Source organism: Hermetia illucens, chromosome 4 (assembly GCF_905115235.1).
Source record: "Hermetia illucens chromosome 4, iHerIll2.2.curated.20191125, whole genome shotgun sequence".
NCBI classification, from domain to species: Eukaryota; Metazoa; Arthropoda; class Insecta; order Diptera; family Stratiomyidae; genus Hermetia; species Hermetia illucens.
In genome coordinates, this window is record NC_051852.1 from 3,297,462 (window position 1) to 3,315,051 (window position 17,590).

Consider the following 17,590-nt stretch of genomic DNA (forward strand, 5'->3'; position numbering starts at 1 on the left):
GAAAAATGTCGTTTGAAAATAAAGACGCGGCAGGCCCATCGGACCCTCAAGTGACCGCCCTCGCCGTACGCGTTCCTCCTTTTTGGCGTCGGAACCCCGAGCTGTGGTTCGTGCATTTGGAAGCACAGTTCCAAATGTCCGGTATCACATCGGACGCGACCCGTTTCAACTACGCGGTGGTCGGCCTGGACGAAGAGTCCATACTTCTGGTGTCCGACGTAGTGAAGTCGGCATCGTATGCTCAGCTCAAGAGCGAGTTGATCAGGCGCCTGTCGGCAAGCGAGTCGGCAAAATTAGACCACTTGCTGGCGGGTTTAACGTTGGGTGACCGAACTCCCAGCCAATTGCTTCGTGAAATGAGGCAATTGGGTGGGAGCAAGATCGGCGACGACCTGATCAAGTCGCTCTGGCTGCGTCGGCTCCCGGAGGGCACCCAGGCGATCCTAGCATGCGTCTCCGGTTCCTTGGAGGAACTAGCAGCAACGGCCGATCAAGTACAGGAGGTGTACGTTCGCCCAACCATAGCGGCCGTTCAACCACCGTCGGATGAGGTCGGCGACTTACGGCGCGAGATCGCGGCCTTAACCGCCAGCGTGGCCGAGATGCGGGCGACGTTGGACGCTCAGCGTTCGAGTGCCAGGCCGCGAGCTCGCTCACGGTCTGCCACACGAAAAGGGCGTTCGGGTAGCAGGTCGTCAAGACAGCCTGCGGACCAGGGTATTTGCTGGTATCATCGTAACTTCGGAGACAAAGCGACAAGATGTACGCTACCTTGCAAATTCGCGCCTACCACAAAAAACTAGGTCCGCGGGGGGTCTTGGCGACGGCCACCCAGAGCGCAGCGCCACGTCGCCTAACTATTTTCGACCCCCTCAGCAGGCGCAACTACCTCGTCGACACGGGTGCGGAGGTTTCGGTTCTTCCCGTACCCCAGCATCATCGACTATTTCCACAACCCCTCAAACTGGCGGCAGCAAATTCCTCCCGCATCAATACATACGGGTACAGGCAAGTGGACGTGAGTCTTGGCTTGCGTAGGACGTTTCCGTGGCGTTTCATCCTGGCGGATGTCAGCTTCCCCATATTAGGCGCAGACTTCTTGTGTCACTATGGGTTGCTGGTGGACTTGCAAAATAAGTCCCTTATAGACCCCACAACCAAACTAAATTCGTCGGGCCAAATGGTATCTCACGCTGACAATAACCTTTCCGTTCTTTTGGAAGACATCTCCGACTCTCGTGTTCGGACACTCCTCCAAAAGTTCAGCCAGATAACTACCGAATGTAGTCTCTCGAAACCAGTAAAGCACAATGTGCAGCACCACATAAATACTACTGGTTCCCCGATTTTCTCAAAGGTGCGTCCTCTACCACCCCAGAAACTGGCTATCGCGCGGAAAGAATTTGAACAACTTGTTCAACAGGGTATCTGCAGGCCCTCAAACAGCTGTTGGTCTTCCCCTTTACATATGGTCCCTAAGCCAAATGGCGAATGGCGTCCCTGTGGGGATTACAGAAGGCTAAACGCACAGACTGTTCCTGACCGATATCCGATTCCACTCATCCACGACTTTGCGCATCACCTCGCGAATTGCCGCATCTTTTCGACCTTGGACTTAGCCAAGGCATACCACCAAATCCCAGTAGCTCCTGAAGACATTCCAAAGACGGCAATATGCACACCCTTTGGACTCTTCGAGTTCACCCGAATGACTTTCGGATTGTGCAATGCGGCGCAAACCTTTCAAAGGTTCATTCACTCAGTCCTGCGAAACCTCGATTTCTGTTTCGTCTATTTGGATGATGTTTTGGTCGCTTCTTCTACTGAGTCTGAGCACTTAGCCCATCTCGAGTGCATTTTTCAACGTCTCCTTGAGGCCGGTTTAGTCTTAAACGTTGAGAAGTGCAAATTCCTTCAAAAACAGGTGAGATTCCTCGGCCACTCCATTTCCTCTGAAGGAATACAGCCCGACCCAGACAAGGTGCAAGCAATCACAAGCTTCCCGCGTCCAAAAACAGTGAGGGAGTTGAGGAGGTTCTTGGGCATGCTAAACTTCTACCGTCGTTTCCTGCCCAAGGCCGCCCATCACCAGTCCGTTTTGAACGCGTACTTGTCTGGCCCCAAAACAAAAGACACACGAGAGATTGTGTGGTCTGAAGAGGCTGTCTGCGCGTTCAATAAATCCAGACAGCAACTGGCTGATGCTACACTTTTGGCATTTCCTCATCAAGATGCACCCCTAGCCGTTTTTGTTGATGCCTCCGACATCGCAGTAGGTGCTGCCCTTCACCAAAAGGTGGACCAAGTTTGGCAGCCGTTGAGCTTCTTCTCGAAGCAGTTGAATCCCGCTCAACGGAACTACAGCACCTACGATCGCGAACTGCTCGCCGCATACCTGTCCATTAAATACTTCCGTTTCTCCCTAGAAGGCAGGCCGTTCACAGTGTTCACGGACCATAAGCCTCTCACGTTCGCTTTGAAACAGAAGCCCGACAAAGCGTCCCCTCGTCAGCTTCGACACCTGAGCTTCATAAGCCAGTTCACGTCAGACATCCAGCACGTGTCCGGGAAGGACAACATTGTTGCTGACGCTTTGTCTCGTGTCTCCGAAGTCAACATCCCCGCCTCACTCGATTTCTCGGCTATTGCCAAGGCGCAAATGGATGACGCAGCACTTCAGAGCCTCAAGTCCAACCCCAAATACAAATTTCGGGAGTTGCCCATCTTCGGCTCAAACCTCTCGCTCTGCTGCGAAGACTCGGAAAAGGGACCTCGGCCATACATTCCGGCCACATTTCGCAAGGAAGTGTTCCACGCAGTTCACGACTTGGCGCATCCCGGCATCAGGACAACAAACCGGTTAGTCACCGGAAAATACTTCTGGCCCTCCATGAACAAGGATATCAATTCCTGGGCCAGAGAGTGCATCGCATGCCAGAAGTGTAAAGTCTCCAGGCATGTAAGGAAAGAAGTGGGCTCATTCCCCCGCACTACCAAGCGTTTCCACACAATACACCTCGACATAATAGGGCCTTTGCGAGACTCGCACGGTTACAAGTATTGCCTCACAATCATCGACAGGTTCACGCGGTGGCCTGAGGCAATACCTCTGAAGGACATTACGGCGCAATCTTGTGCCGAAGCCCTCTGCCGAGAGTGGATACCGCGCTTTGGCGTCCCTGCAGTGATCGTCACTGACCAGGGAATGCAATTTGAGTCCACCCTTTTCTCCGAGTTAGGCAAACTCCTGGGTTTTAAACGCCAGCGGACCACTGCATACCACCCGCAGTCCAATGGGATGCTAGAACGTTGGCACCGGACGCTGAAAGCCGCCATTATGGCACGCGACGACCCGTCCTGGACTCAAGTCTTGCCTCTCGTCCTACTCGGCCTTCGTACAACCCGCCGAGAGGAATTTGCTGCCAGCCCCGCGGAGCTGGTTTACGGGGAGAACCCAAGACTCCCAAGCGATCCGGTCTTCGACAAGAGATCGGGTCTCACGGAGTCGGGGTTGGTGCGTCTGCTGAGGGACAATCTCCGTCGCATCAAAGCGCCACCACCCACTCGACACTCGTCCATACCTGCTTGTTCGCCCAAGGAACTGGACACATGCACGCACGTGCTGATCAGGACGGATGCCGTCCGGAAGCCGCTGCAGCCTCCATATGAGGGCCCGTACCGCGTTCTCGAGCGGGGAGAACATTTTTTCCAGCTCGAGATCGGTGGTCACAAAAAGGCGGTCTCTTTGTCCAGGCTGAAACCCGTGTGCGCCCCGAAGCAACGTCGTGTCCGCTTTGTGGATTAACGGCGAACGAAGTTCGGGGATCCGTCGCCGAAACCCCTAGGTTTCGTCTGGGGGCGGAGTGATGTGGCGCGGCAGGATCTGCAGCATTCAAAATTTATTTCGGATGTTGCGGATGCGGACGGGTAGATGGCGCTGAACGTGGAAACTCTCCACTCACGCGTTTTCAGAACGCACCGGGGAAGTGGAGAGCCAGCGGTAAAAAAGTGCCGTTGGTTGGGACAGTAAGGACCGCATGGAAATAAGTCGGTCTCTTCTGTTCCCAACCGCGAGACAGATCACTTCAGCGCGAGTAATAAAAAAGTATTGTAAGAATTAAATAAAGTAAATCAAGTCAAATCTTTACAAGTCCAATCTTTTGATTTCTTTCAATCCGATCTCGACTTTTCTATTACGAAAATTCCCCGGGCAACTCACAAGAGCGAGCTTATCGTGAGAACAGTAAAGTTTCGATTCCGCCTCGTGAAGATTAGTTAAACTCTTATGGTGGCCGTGATGCTTTGCTAAATGTTTCCCACCCTTTGATGGATTTTAAAACTCCACTATTTTATCGCCACCAAAAACTTCTCTCTCTTTTGGAGTCGTTGAAGGGGTCATTCCGGCTCTTGTAAATTTTTGGGTACTATTAGCTACTATTAGCATCTTAGCTAACAAGTACTTTTGTGTTTGACGTATTCTTATGTTTTCTATAACAAATCAGCCAGGTTAGCCCACTCATCAATGAAACAGACGCTATCACCGTTAATAGCAAAGACCTGCCCAGGACTGACCGTCTTAAATATGTCAGATTAATGCTATCAGCCAATGGTAAGCTTTGTTATGAAATTGCTTCACACATCAACACGCCTGACGAGAGGACCGTATTGCGTTCTATCTGATCGACGTACCAACGAACATCCCAAATCCAAAATTTACCGCTTTGTTATCCACTATCCAACTATAGAGTTCCGAATGTTGGCCGATTGTAAAAGTCAATGAGCTGCGCCTCACAGTCATGGAGTCGAAAATCGATATGGGGTTGCACCGATTCTGCAAAAATGGTGAGATAGGCAACTTCGATGTAATGCTCATGTAATTTGTGCTGACAAGGATTCACTTTCCAATATTGGTCTGAATATCGAAATCGATGGGGACCAGCCAAAAGGCTGCCTGAAGCAACGATGATTTGCTACGCTGGAAAGTGGTTTGGGAGCCTCGCCACTCCATCCAGATTAGTGCTTTTTCCGAGCCAAGTGGCGCAACCGATTGGAAGGGGTCGTCTCCGTTTCTAAACAGGAGAAAGGCTGAAGAAGGAAACTAGGGCACCCCAAAGTCAGATAAATTAGTATCTACTAAAAAAATCAGAAAATATTCATACCATTTGGTAAATATTTGCACATTCAAAGTGCAAGGTTTTCGTAGATGTTTCATTAGCATCAGATAAAACTATTTTCCAATAGATTGATCAAAAAATCCGTTAATAGTCATCAATGTCAACTTACTTATATCCAATTAAAAAGTGTAGATATCAAATTAGATACTCCCATCACACATCCCAAACATAAAGCACTATCACAAATCTGTGGACTTTGTATCTAAAAATTTCGAGAAAGAAAAAGATTTGTAAACAAAAGTGAATTCCGAAAATTTATGTGGAAATCATTTGAGGTTGCAATCTTTCATTTGATATTTATCATTTTAATTTATATTGAACTTTTGGAGTGTCAGCCACCATTGATACATTGAGTCCGAATGGACAAAATGGAAAGGGCTTCATCACTAATATCAATCCAATCTCTATTATTAATTCAAGTGGTGTAGATAGTTTGATATCTAACTCTCCAAAATATGTCTGTACTAACCATGACTATGCGGTTTTTCGTATCGATTTAAACAATTTCGTAAATGCTCTGGTATTCGATGGTCATTGCACGAATGCCTTCGAGGAAATTCTGTTGAATCATCAAAGGTTTTTCAGAAGTGACGTGCGTAAAAAAGAAAATACCCAAACATAATGGAATCAAGTGTTGCGTCAAGGGCAATGACCAACTATTCAAAAACTCGAAAAGGTTAAGTATTTGTGGCAAACCGTGATTTTTCCAAGATTTTAGCAAAAAATGGAGAATGACCTTTTGTCACCAGACCACACCTATTGACGAATTCAAGGATCCTATTCCCTATTGAGCATTCTGAAGGCGCTTGCGCATTTTAAGTGCATTATTTTCTGTTTTCTCCAAACCTCAGCATAATACCAACTACTTAACTAGGCACATCAGAGTAACTAAGGCTAAGTATGTGGTACCAACAAGAGCTCCTCCACTTTCAGCATTGTGAGTGCCAGCATGCCACCATTGACAAGAAATTACATCACTGGAATGGGTCACGAGATTTTCAGGTGACGCACTATCGTTCATAGTAAAGATACGCACACTAGTAATGTATCTATGCGCGATTTAAGATTTATTGTCGATCGTCGGCATACCATCAACAATAAAATTTCAATTAAAATGCATTCAACGAATGCTGATGATGTTAGAAAAGTTATGAAATCGGTCCCGGATGAAATATGGTTTCACTTTCATTTCAGCAACTTTGTATGTTTGAGGCTTCGTTTTATCTAGGTTGAATGTGAGTTGGGTATTTGCTATTCCGTTGCGATTATCTTCATTGTGAAAAATCTAAAGATTTAAATGTTTTATTGTGGCTGGAAGAAGATATATAGTTCTTCTTCTTTTCCTTCAGCCTTTGTCCCGTTCACAAGCGGGGTCGGCTCGACGTGATCGGCTTCGTCATTTGGCTCTATCGAATGCCTGATCTAAGTGGAATCTCGAGGCTTTCAAATCCCCATCCAGCATATCAAGCCCCCGTTGCTTAGGTCCGCCTTTTGGTCGTTTACCATCGACTTCAATGTTCAGACCAATCTTGGCAAGTGAATTCTCGTTTGCACGGATTGCGTGACCATACCATCGAAGACGCCTCTCTCGCAACTTTTCCACGATCGGTGCAAACCCATAACGTCGCGGATATCCTCAATTCGGATGTGATCTAAACGTGTGACACCACTAGTCCAACGTAGCATCTTTGTCTCCATTACCGCAAGACGCCGTTCATTGTCTTTTATGGTTGACCAACACTCAGAACCATGCCGAGAAAGCGTATTCGACCATATAAGCAACTGGTATATTGCTGAAACAATGAATTCATGCAACTTGAATCTGCATAACCTCATCCTGAAGTTCCGTTTCACATAAAAAAAAGACAAAAAAAAACAGCATAGTGAAACCTCTAAGTAGGTTAAGGTCGCCTCTTTGAGAAACTATGAAAATTTTTCTCAATAGTTGTGCTCACGGACCCACATAAGCCCCTCCATATGCCTCCTTTTTTCAGAAACATTGCCAGTTCGATTGACCAAGAACAGTTGACTTAGTCCTTCCGGAAGCTCTCTTATATGTATGTATTGCACACCTTCAGTGCGATGAGCCGAAGTGCCGGACTGACCTTCCTTCGGTTAACGGTGTTATATGATGCACCTGCCCAGCCAAGAGCCAGGTAGAGCAGGATGGATTTCACCACCCGTGTGAGAAGCAGCCTTCGCCGATATTTTCGCCCTACAATGTTACTAATATTGTTGGCTTGAGATAAACTAATCTTTGCTGCCCTCTCTCGAGGTTTACATTGGCATTGACCCCAGCTATCTAATGATCGATTTTAAATCAATTTCGTGATTACAAACCCAGAGTTTAACAGTAATATAACATCGTTCAATAAGTCCCGGAACTAACTATGGAAACAACATTTTATCGGGAAAATTCTTTATTATTCATCAACATAATCTCCTTCAAGTGTAATACAATCATTCCAACGCTTCTCTAACTTTTCAATGCCATGTTTGTAGAACGATTTGTCTTTTGACTCAAAATGAGCCTCAGTAGCAGCGATCACCTCCTCATTTGAGCCAAATCTTTTTCCCTGGAGCATCCTTTTGAGATCCGTAAAGAGCCAGTAGTCGCTGGTGGCCAGATCCGGCGAGTACGGAGGATGAGGAAGTAGTTGGAAGCCTAATTCGTTGAATTTGATCATCGTTTTGATTGACTTGTGGCACGGTGCGTTGTCTTGATGAAAGATGACTTTCTTCTTCTTCATGTGTGGGCGTTTCTTCGCTATTTCAGCCTTCAAACGATCCAATAACACCATGTAGCAGTCGCTATTGATGGTTTTTCCTTTTTCGAGGTAGTCAATGAAAATTATACCATTCGTATCCCAGAATACGGACGCCATCACTTTGCCGGCCGACTGTTGTGTTTTTGGACGCTTCGAGCGGCTTTCACCGGTCGTACGCCATTCAGCTGACTGCCGACTTGATTCCGAAGTGAAATGCTGAATCCATGTTTCGTCCACTGTCACATATTGACGCAAAAAATCCTGTTTATTGCGTGTAAACAGTGCCAAACAGCTCTCCGAATCATTGATACGTTGTTGCTTTTGTTCCATTGTGTGCAAACGCGGCACCCATTTGGAAAAAACCTTTTTCATAGCCAATTTTTGGTGCAAAATAGTAAATGCACTACCAGTTGATATGTTCACCATCTTAGCTATCTCGCGCACTTTCATTTTGCGGTCACCCATCACGATTTTCAATACTTGCTTGGTGTTTTCGGGAGTTACTGCCTCATTTGGCCGACCCCAGCCTACCACCGGCAAATGGTTGTTTTCGACAGAGTAGAGTCCGGATAACGTTTTTCAAGCCATTGCTGAGCTTGAACAGTGTTTTTTCCCATTAGAAAACAATATTTTATCAACAAACGAAACTCGTTTTGGTCCATTTTTTCACGATTGCAAAGGTAGTGTCACTTTAACCACTATAGCTTTATTGGTTATGTTTCGAATTACATCAAATTTTGACATATCTTATCTGAAGGTTGGTACTTCTGAACCTTGGTATATAAATGGCATTATTAGCGCCATCTCTACACTAGTCCCGGGACTTATTGAATGATGTATTATCTCTACGATTGGTAATAAAGATCACTTTTCGTTCGCCAAGTCAAATTTAACAATGATTTTATTTCCATAAGAATTGCCGGGTTTTCTACAAAACAAACCAACGTTGTCTCCTCTGGCACGCGAAAGCCAACCACAGCCTAAACACAGAACCTTGGGAAACATCTGCTATCACAACGTATTCTTTTCGACAGCCATCCGTCCCATACCAAAGATGTCTCCTAAGAGGTAGCTCTCAATAAATCGAGCAAAGCAATCAAGAGCACCCAATTTAGCCAGGGTACCCTTAAGCCAAATATATCTGACCGAATTAAAGCCATTCCTGACAGATGTGTGGTGACCCCACCGTACAGCACTTACTAATGCCCAAGGCCTGCCTAGACAAATCCACGGACTGCAACTCCGAGAAACCAAAATCTTCCTTGGTATCTCCAGGACAGATAAGCGCATAAGAAAAGGGTACGTCAGGTAGTTTTAGGACCTTGGTAGCATAACCAATTTCTGCCTTTTCCACTGGACAAGAAACGGTTTTTTCCACCACGCACAATTCAACACTGATTTTAGCAGCCAACTTCAGGACTTTGTTAGGAATCCCATCCAATTTCGGAGCCTCGTTATCCCCAATTTATCCATTGATCTCTCCTTGTTCTTTCTCGGTAACCGGTAGATAAGACGACCTGTTAGACCTCTGAATGAGATCCATTTTATTCGCATTGCGAGAGAAAAATTGTAATTACTTTGAACAAGAGTCGCGCTCACGTCACTTCCAGTGATTTTTGCCCACAAATTTTCCTCATTACAAGTTTGTACGCAACCCCGCACGGTTTCATATTTGCCTTAAGGCGTAGCTTCCTATAGTATTTTCGCATAATTTTCGGCATGCCATTTGCAATGCTACTATGAAGATCTCGGTATTCTTTTTCTACCTACAAACGTTCTGGCTTCCTGCTTTTCCCTTGGGAAAATCCCCTCGATCGCAGACAGGATGATCTCAACAGCAAGATTTCTTGGTTCTACCAGTAGTTTGGCTTCCTACTGGAGGGCGAAGACCGCCTCCGTATTATCGATTTGCATGCCTCAGCTTCTCGCTGACATAACTGAGTCACTTTTTCCACCGCCTCCTCCTTCGGGTGATGACTTCCTTCTAAGGCCACCGCTAATTATCTCACCCTTGATTACCCTAGTGGACAGCCAGTTATCCTTAATTTTTCACTTCAGTTGCGCATTCGACTGTGATCTCCTCCGTTTCTAATGTCGGTGGCCTGGTGATATGATAGGTCCGGTGATTGCACCATACCTTTCGTCAACAAGTTACTGCAGTAAGTCTGATCGATGATTGATTCCAACCTTCTACCTTGGAAAGGGGCACGCAATCAACTTTGGATAGTACTATGTCCAGCTCCACAAAGTAGTCCTTTGGCCTCTAATGTTCGTCGCTCCCTGCCTCCACTCCAAGACCCATGCATGTTAGAGAGCAGATCTTGAGCTGCTTCGCAGTGGGTGAGGTTAAATTGAATCAACGTCATTTAGCCCTACAGTTCAGCTCTTTCGGATATGCGAATCATCTGCCACCACATGCAACGTGCCGGTTACCCCGCCCCTCCCTTCTTTCTTATCGCAACATGCATCCTGAACCCCCAGTACAATCTTGAAACAGGGGGCCCTCTTCTTCGTACTTTCTACATCGTTTCTGAGGATACTGCCTCAAACTGACAGAAAGGGAGGCGTCTGAAGCCTCTCAAGAATATACTTGTCTCCTATTCTTATCTTTCAAAATGAGTTTGAACGGTAATTCCACAGGCAAGTTAATAACTGCAGTCAATATAGGCAAATGCCTTCTTCCCCCTCTTTATTGCCCCCTCTTATATTCCGCTAAAGTTAAATTGTTTCTGGTTATGAAAACTATCGGCTAGCATCTGCCTCGATTTATAGTACTTAGCTATCAAATACCCTTTCTGCGTTAGCCGCTTACCCTACCGACCTAGTCTTTCAATTCCAATTTCGCTTTCACTTTCCGAAGGATATCGGCAAAGAAAATATCTCCTTTCTTGCAAATAATGATTATTTCTGGACGAATCTCTTTTTTGTTCATTTGCTATTTGCTGACTTCTTCATTGCTCGGATTGACGAGGTCCCGATTCTTCCCCTTTGGTCAATGTTGAAGTCATAGGAGGAACTACCAACTTTTTTCCCAAATTTCCATCGGCCCAGCTTCTCTCGGTAAAGAGGCTTTCTTTCGCCTTGCTTCTTCACCATCCCCTGCACACGCATACCAATAAGCTTATTGAGGATATCAAAATAAACCGAAAACTGGGTGCCATAACCTTTGAACGAGGGATAACTACCGCAACGGTATTGAAAGAGGGAACCTTTTTCTTCCTCCTGCATACTCTTTTTATCCCCCTCCCCCCCTGCTGGGAGCAAGTCTAGGGAATCAAACTTGACCGTACGCCATAACTTTTTAAAAAGGGTGGATAATTGCGATTTGCATACTCTCCTTTCCCCTCCGCTTCTCTTTTCATACCCTCCTTGACCCCTGCGGAAATAGCCTGCAAAGTCAAAACCTATCATTTTAGCATGCAAATATCCCCATTCTGAAGCACTCTGACTTAGGCTTGTAAATTCAAAGTTAACCATGATGATATCAAAAAACTCCAATTTGAGGAGCCGCCTTTTTACGAGGAGAGAGGTGATCGCTATAAGTTTCCATTGGAGATTGCTTCTCCCCTGAATGGTCCGAGCATTACCAGGAAGGGGTTTGCTGCTCTTCAATATCCATGCGGCCCGCCATTAGGTAGATAGCCCAAGATCACCCAAATATGCAAAATCGACTATTTTGGTCAATATAATTTAAGCCTTGCCGGGTTTTTGAATTGGCATATACAGAGCCAATGACATTCGTAGGAACTTTCGGTCACGATGCTCTGCCGGACAGAGACACGAACAAAAATGTCAGTCAACATGAAACTTTATTTATCGTAATACTTTGGGATGGGACATACTTAACGGGAACTACGCCCCTGGAGTAAAAAAGGTCGTCATTATACTCTAACATTCTTGCTTTTTTGGCCATGATGACTGGAAGTTAGTTTCTGGGTCATAGACCCAAGACTCATCACCAGTGATAACTGTGTTAAGAAATTTGGGGTTGCTGTTCACAGTCTTCGCAAAGGACATACCTTTGCGATCTTAAAACGAAGTTTTTTCTGTGCAATGGTCATCAATTTAGGCGCATATTTTGCTGCAATCCTTTTGAAGCTCAAATGTCAGTTGAAAAATTGGGACCTGTCAGACTCAACCAAAGTCAATTACTATATCAGAAAAGAAAAGGATAACCTAGGCCATTATCTCACGTAAGGTTAAAGCCGTACAAGAATTGAATGAACTGACAGAAAGCATGAAGCATATTAAAGTTAGGAGTTAGAATAGAGATCTCTTGTTAGAACTGAGGAGGTCCAAAAATAAATCGGCAGATACCCAGCTAACCATGAAGAACAATCGCTGGGGCAGTAGGCTAAGGTCGGGGCACACGGACATGAAAAGTTCATTGCATACAGAAGTATTCACGAGGTCACAACAAAGGCGGACATTTCCCCTTGCGCGAATCACAAGTCTCCACAGTAACGCACTTGAGGAACGCATATAGAGGCGCCTAAATTGTAGCTATCAGTGTTCCAACGGAAGCGGCACTAAAACTATTAGCCACAGAAGAAGTGAAAACCATTTGGGTAGTAGCCTGCCTTAAAGAGCAAGTGTCTCCAAAAGGATGTTTTCGATGCCTTGCATTCAACTACGTATGGCCTATAATCGGCATGGCATTTATCTGGGTTTGCGGTAAGTAAGGCGTAAAAGAGATGTATCTGTAGTTGCTATGCTCCTACCAACCCAAGCATGACATAGTTTGAACATACGGCAAACAACTTATCTGTGGACGTGAGAGATAGAAACCCAAAGATTATCCGCGAGAGGAATCCGTGCCTTCTCTCAGCCGTAGGGGTCACACCAGTCAATTGTTGCTTTCCATGCACTTATTTTTCGTTTTATCAAAACACTTGGTTAAGATAAGACAAAATTAGTCGTGAGTTTTTCGAATACGCTAGAATTAGCTAAAAACTTGACCCTATTGTGAAAGGGATCTATGGTCCATACCATCTTCCCTCGAACAGCAGGACCACGATGATGATATCTACTTAGTTTCGGAGTCATGCACCTTGACCAAATGGAAAAAGGAGGCAAGCAAAATTGGACTGAAGACAAACACCAGCAAAACGAAAGTTCTCAATCTGACTGGTCAGTGCACTCTTCCAATTTGCATTTATGGGCAGAACGTCGAGAGCGTTTATCAATTTATATATTAAGGAAGCGCTCCTTCTGCCACCAAAGACACCGAACTTGATGTCTCTCGGCGCATTAACAACATTAAATCCACCTTCGCAGTTATGTACAAAATTTAAAAATCCAACCAACTCAATGCCGACATCAAGTTGAAGCTGCTTCACGTTAGTGTACTCTCCGTGCTGCGAATTGGGGGTAGTAAATGGACATTGACCACTACTACTACTTTAAAACTCCAGATTTTCATCAATTCAGCTAACGAAGCAGTTCGTCGGCATACCCTAATCGCGTTGATCGCTTTCCTTTTAAAGAACAGCGGGAAAGGCAGGTTATGCCATGCAATTAAACCCACTATCCCAAGCTTGCTGGCGAATGCAAACTGCGTGATATTAACACAGCAGAGGAGTGCAATATTCTCGAAAAATCGTGGCGTGTGGTGGAACTAATTACAAAGGATTAAAAGAGTTGGCGCGGGGGTATTGTCGGAGGGGGTCCTCAGTCCTCTGTCCTCTGTCCTCTGTCCTCTGTCCTCTGTCGTCTGTCCTCTGTCCTCTGTCCTCTGTCCTCTGTCCTCTGTCCTCTGTCCTCTGTCCTCTGTCCTCTGTCCTCTGTCCTCTGTCCTCTGCCCTCTGTCCTCTGTCCTCTGTCCTCTGTCCTCTGTCCTCTGTCCTCTGTCCTCTGTCCTCTGTCCTCTGTCCTCTGTCCTCTGTCCTCTGTCCTCTGTCCTCTGTACTCTGTCCTCTGCCCTCTGTCCTCTGTCCTCTGTCCACTGTCCTGTGGCCTCTGTCCTCTGTTCTCTGCCCTCTGTCCTCTGTCCTCTGTCCTCTGTCCTCTGTCCTCTGTCCTCTGTCCTCTGTCCTCTGTCCTCTGTCCACTGTCCTCTGTCTTCTGCCCTCTGTCCTCTGTCCACTGTCCTGTGGCCTCTGTCCTCTGTCCTCTGTCCTCTGTCCACTGTCCACTGTTCTCTGCCCTCTCCTCTGTCCCCTGTCCTCTGTCCTCTGCCCTCTGTACTCTGTTCTCTGTCCTTTGTCCTCTGTCCTCTGTCCACTGTTCTCTGCCCTCTCCTCTGTCCCCTTTCCTCTGTCCTCTGGCCTCTGTCCTCAGTCCTCTGTCCTCTGTCCTCCGTCCTCTGTCCTCCGACTGTTCTTTTTGCAAAGAAATGTAAGGCTATCTACCGACGCTAGAAGAGGAGAAAACTCAAGGACTCAATTTTTAATCCTAAAGAAACGTTTTTGACAAAATATGTCAAGAGACACATGGATAGGGCCACTCATTGGTAACTTAGGTCCTTGACTTAATGGAAAGCATAGTTAGGGATATCGAATTGGTGGACCTCGGCGCAAAACCGGGATGTCTGGAGTTCCTTACTAAGGCAGGCCTAGACCGGATACCGGTTGTTGCACCGTTGATGATGATAGTTAGATTGACTAAATGGGCTTGGAGATTTTCAGTCTTACCTTCACAAGATCCCCAGACTGTGTATTTTCCAATAGAGTTGTGAACGACACCGATCACACCTTTTTTCTTGTGAAAGATAGGATGGGATTCGTCAATCCCAATATTGCCAGAGAGATGAAGAGGAGCTCTGACAGATGGAGTCGTGTTCGGATACTTCTTAACGTGAAGAAAATGGTAGTTCTCTGACGATGGGAAGGTGTTTTTAAAAAGTTTTACTAGCAAGTGCGGGAGTGCCGAATGGATGATTAGTTCGGAGGGTCCGGAATCTGCTGCATTCTTGATACAGATAAACCGCAGTTTAGTGGAGGTAGCCATACCTTGACTAGGGGAACCACCTGACAAGTGAACAAATAAACAATTAGTTCAAACTAACTCTGGATGTTTGCAGGAGGGACTGCTGTTAAGGGTAACGAAAATTGTACCTCTGGAGAGGTAGGATTTCCAATAGAGCATGAGGGTGGCTGGCAGCAAAAACTGCTTTAATTTAGAACAAATTCCCAGTCTTTTCTAAGGATAAAAAATATAATACGACCAACGGAACCACATGACGGGCTGCAAACCATCAATGGGAGCGCAAAAATAAGCCAAGGAGCCTTCTTTCTTTTAACTGTTGCACTCAGTGTAGTGAGAAATAAAATCTATGAACGAATTTATCGAGAATAGAAAAAATATGAATCGAAAAACAACCATAATATGATAAACTGCCATATGGTAAAGCCTGGAAGGACCAGGCAGTATGGAAGGATGAAAGACAACCCATCGACATAAGCAACGCCACCATAGGATAATTGTTTTTTTTTTTTTTTGAGGTAGGGTAGGTGAATGCATTTACGCACACAGTGTTGGACTCCCGATTCGATACGTCGTCGGACTACCAACTAAACTCATCCCCATCGTCAGAGAGCTAGCCTGGAACCGTTTGTCACATTACTTCGGGCTAGTCCCCGAACTCTCCCGCTTTGCGGAGCCTTCAAATCAGGGAATTCCTTTCACCGACGGGAGGGGAGAGGAGGAAGGGAACTGTCAGTTCAAGGAACCCCCTGCCATCCGGCTCCTCCACCGGTCGAGGTCTATCTTCTTAGCAACGGGAAGGGCCCGAACGTAATGGGCAACACGGTTCCACCTGTCAACAGTCCTCAGCATCTCTTCGACAATGTTATCTGGAGAGAGATCCCCTGTGTTTAAATAGAGCTGCTGACGAGCCCCATCCCACCTTCCACAAGAAAAAAAAGTGTGGTGGGCGTCGTCCACAACTCCATTGTAAAACACACAATCCGGAGAACGCGCCTTTCCAATCTTGTGCAGGTAAGACTGAAAACCTCCATGCCCACTTAAAAATTGGGTAAGGAAATAGTCAGTCTCACCATGCTTCCTATTCAGCCACGCACCTAAGTTGCCGATGACCCGCGCAGTCCATCTGCCTCTAGTTTCATTTTGCTAAGAGAGCTGCCACTCGTCTAGAGTGTGTTGCCGTTCTTCGCGAGCAACCACCTCCCTTGGCTCATCTCCCATGCGCTTGTATATGGCCTGACGCTCCCTAGCAAGAAGGGCTACGGGGATAACTCCCGCGATCACCATCACGGCCGGTTCAGAGACTGTGCGGTACGCAGACGGCACCCGTAAAGCTCCCCGTCTCTGTACTTGCGCGAGGCATCTACGATATACCTCCTTGTTAAGAGCGCCAGCCCATACCTCTGCGCCGTAGAGCAGGGCAGACTGCGTTGAGCTCATCAGGAGACGTCGCCTACTAGACGTAGGACCCCCAATGTTTGCCATTAGCCTACTTAACGCCGAAACTCCAGCCGCAGCCTTGTTCGCTGCTGCTTGGATTTGCTCAGAAAAGCTCATCTTTGAATCAAGAGTCAACCCGAGGTACTTTACCACTGATTTTGACTCGATGATCGACTCGCCGAACGATATGGGACGCAGGGTCGGAATTCTCTTTTTAGTCAGGATGACTACTTCGGTTTTTTCCAGTGCAAGGTTGAAACCATGAGTGGTCATCCATCCGCTTACCCGTCGCGTCAATATGCCGAGTCTGCTTTGCGCCCATTCGACAGTGCGTCCAGCAACAAGCGCTGCGACATCATCTGCGTAGCCGACCAGGCACGACTCCTCTGGCATGTCGAGTTTAAGCAGACTATCATAGGTAGCGTTCCAGGGTGTTTCATAGAGCAGGGAGCAGTTCCTCAGATAGTCCCTCAAAATCCGTAAGAGATAGTTCGGCACGTTGAAGGTATTGTCTAGTGTGCCTAGAATGTCTTTCCATCTTACGGAATTGAAGGCGTTTCTGACGTCAAGCGTTACGAGGAGTACCACCCGTCGAGTTCCTCTGCTCGTCGAACGACGTTCACGACTTGCATGACAGCATCAATTGTCGATCTCCCTGCCCTAAAACCAAACTGCCGGGGAGATAAATCTCCGGCAGCGCGTATCGCTTCGGCGAGTCTACTTCTGATGAGCTTTTCGAGCACTTTCCCAGCAGTGTCAAGCATACATAGTGGGCGGTATGAAGACGGCAATTCGGGGTCGTCTTTCCTTTAGGGATCAGCGTAAGTCTCGCAACTTTCCAACGAGCAGGGAAAATGCCCTCCTTCAGGCAAGCGTTGAATGCGCCGAGCAGTAGGTCTGGCCGGTGTTGGAATACCAGTTTGTATACCTCTGCTGGAATACCATCGGATGGGATAATTGTTAGACTCGGAAGACAAGGGGAAAAATGTTGAAAGGGTTGGCAAGATACCTAGAAACTCTAAAAAGACACTGGAGTCCCTTCACCGAAAGAAAAAGGTCAGGATAAAGATGTTTCCGGAACTGATACTTCACCTCAAGCCTCCAAGAGGAAGAGTGAGATAAAAAAGAGAATCAAAAAGCTCAAACCAAAAATAAGGTAAAGAAACGCACTCCTTTCAAGATACGAGTAGGAGGAAATCACCTGCGTTGATATGCGAGTAGAGGTTAAAGTCGGCCTGGGGCGGAATGAATTTCAACAGAAAACATTTCATATTAGTTAGACTC

The 17,590-nt window shown here is 46.5% G+C and overlaps 1 protein-coding gene across 1 annotated transcript in view; it reads left to right on the plus strand.

Moving 5' to 3' along the window:
* Positions 1-17,590, plus strand: part of LOC119655458 (nose resistant to fluoxetine protein 6-like) — a 111,214-nt gene that overhangs the window by 76,760 nt on the left and 16,864 nt on the right. The window lies entirely within an intron of this gene.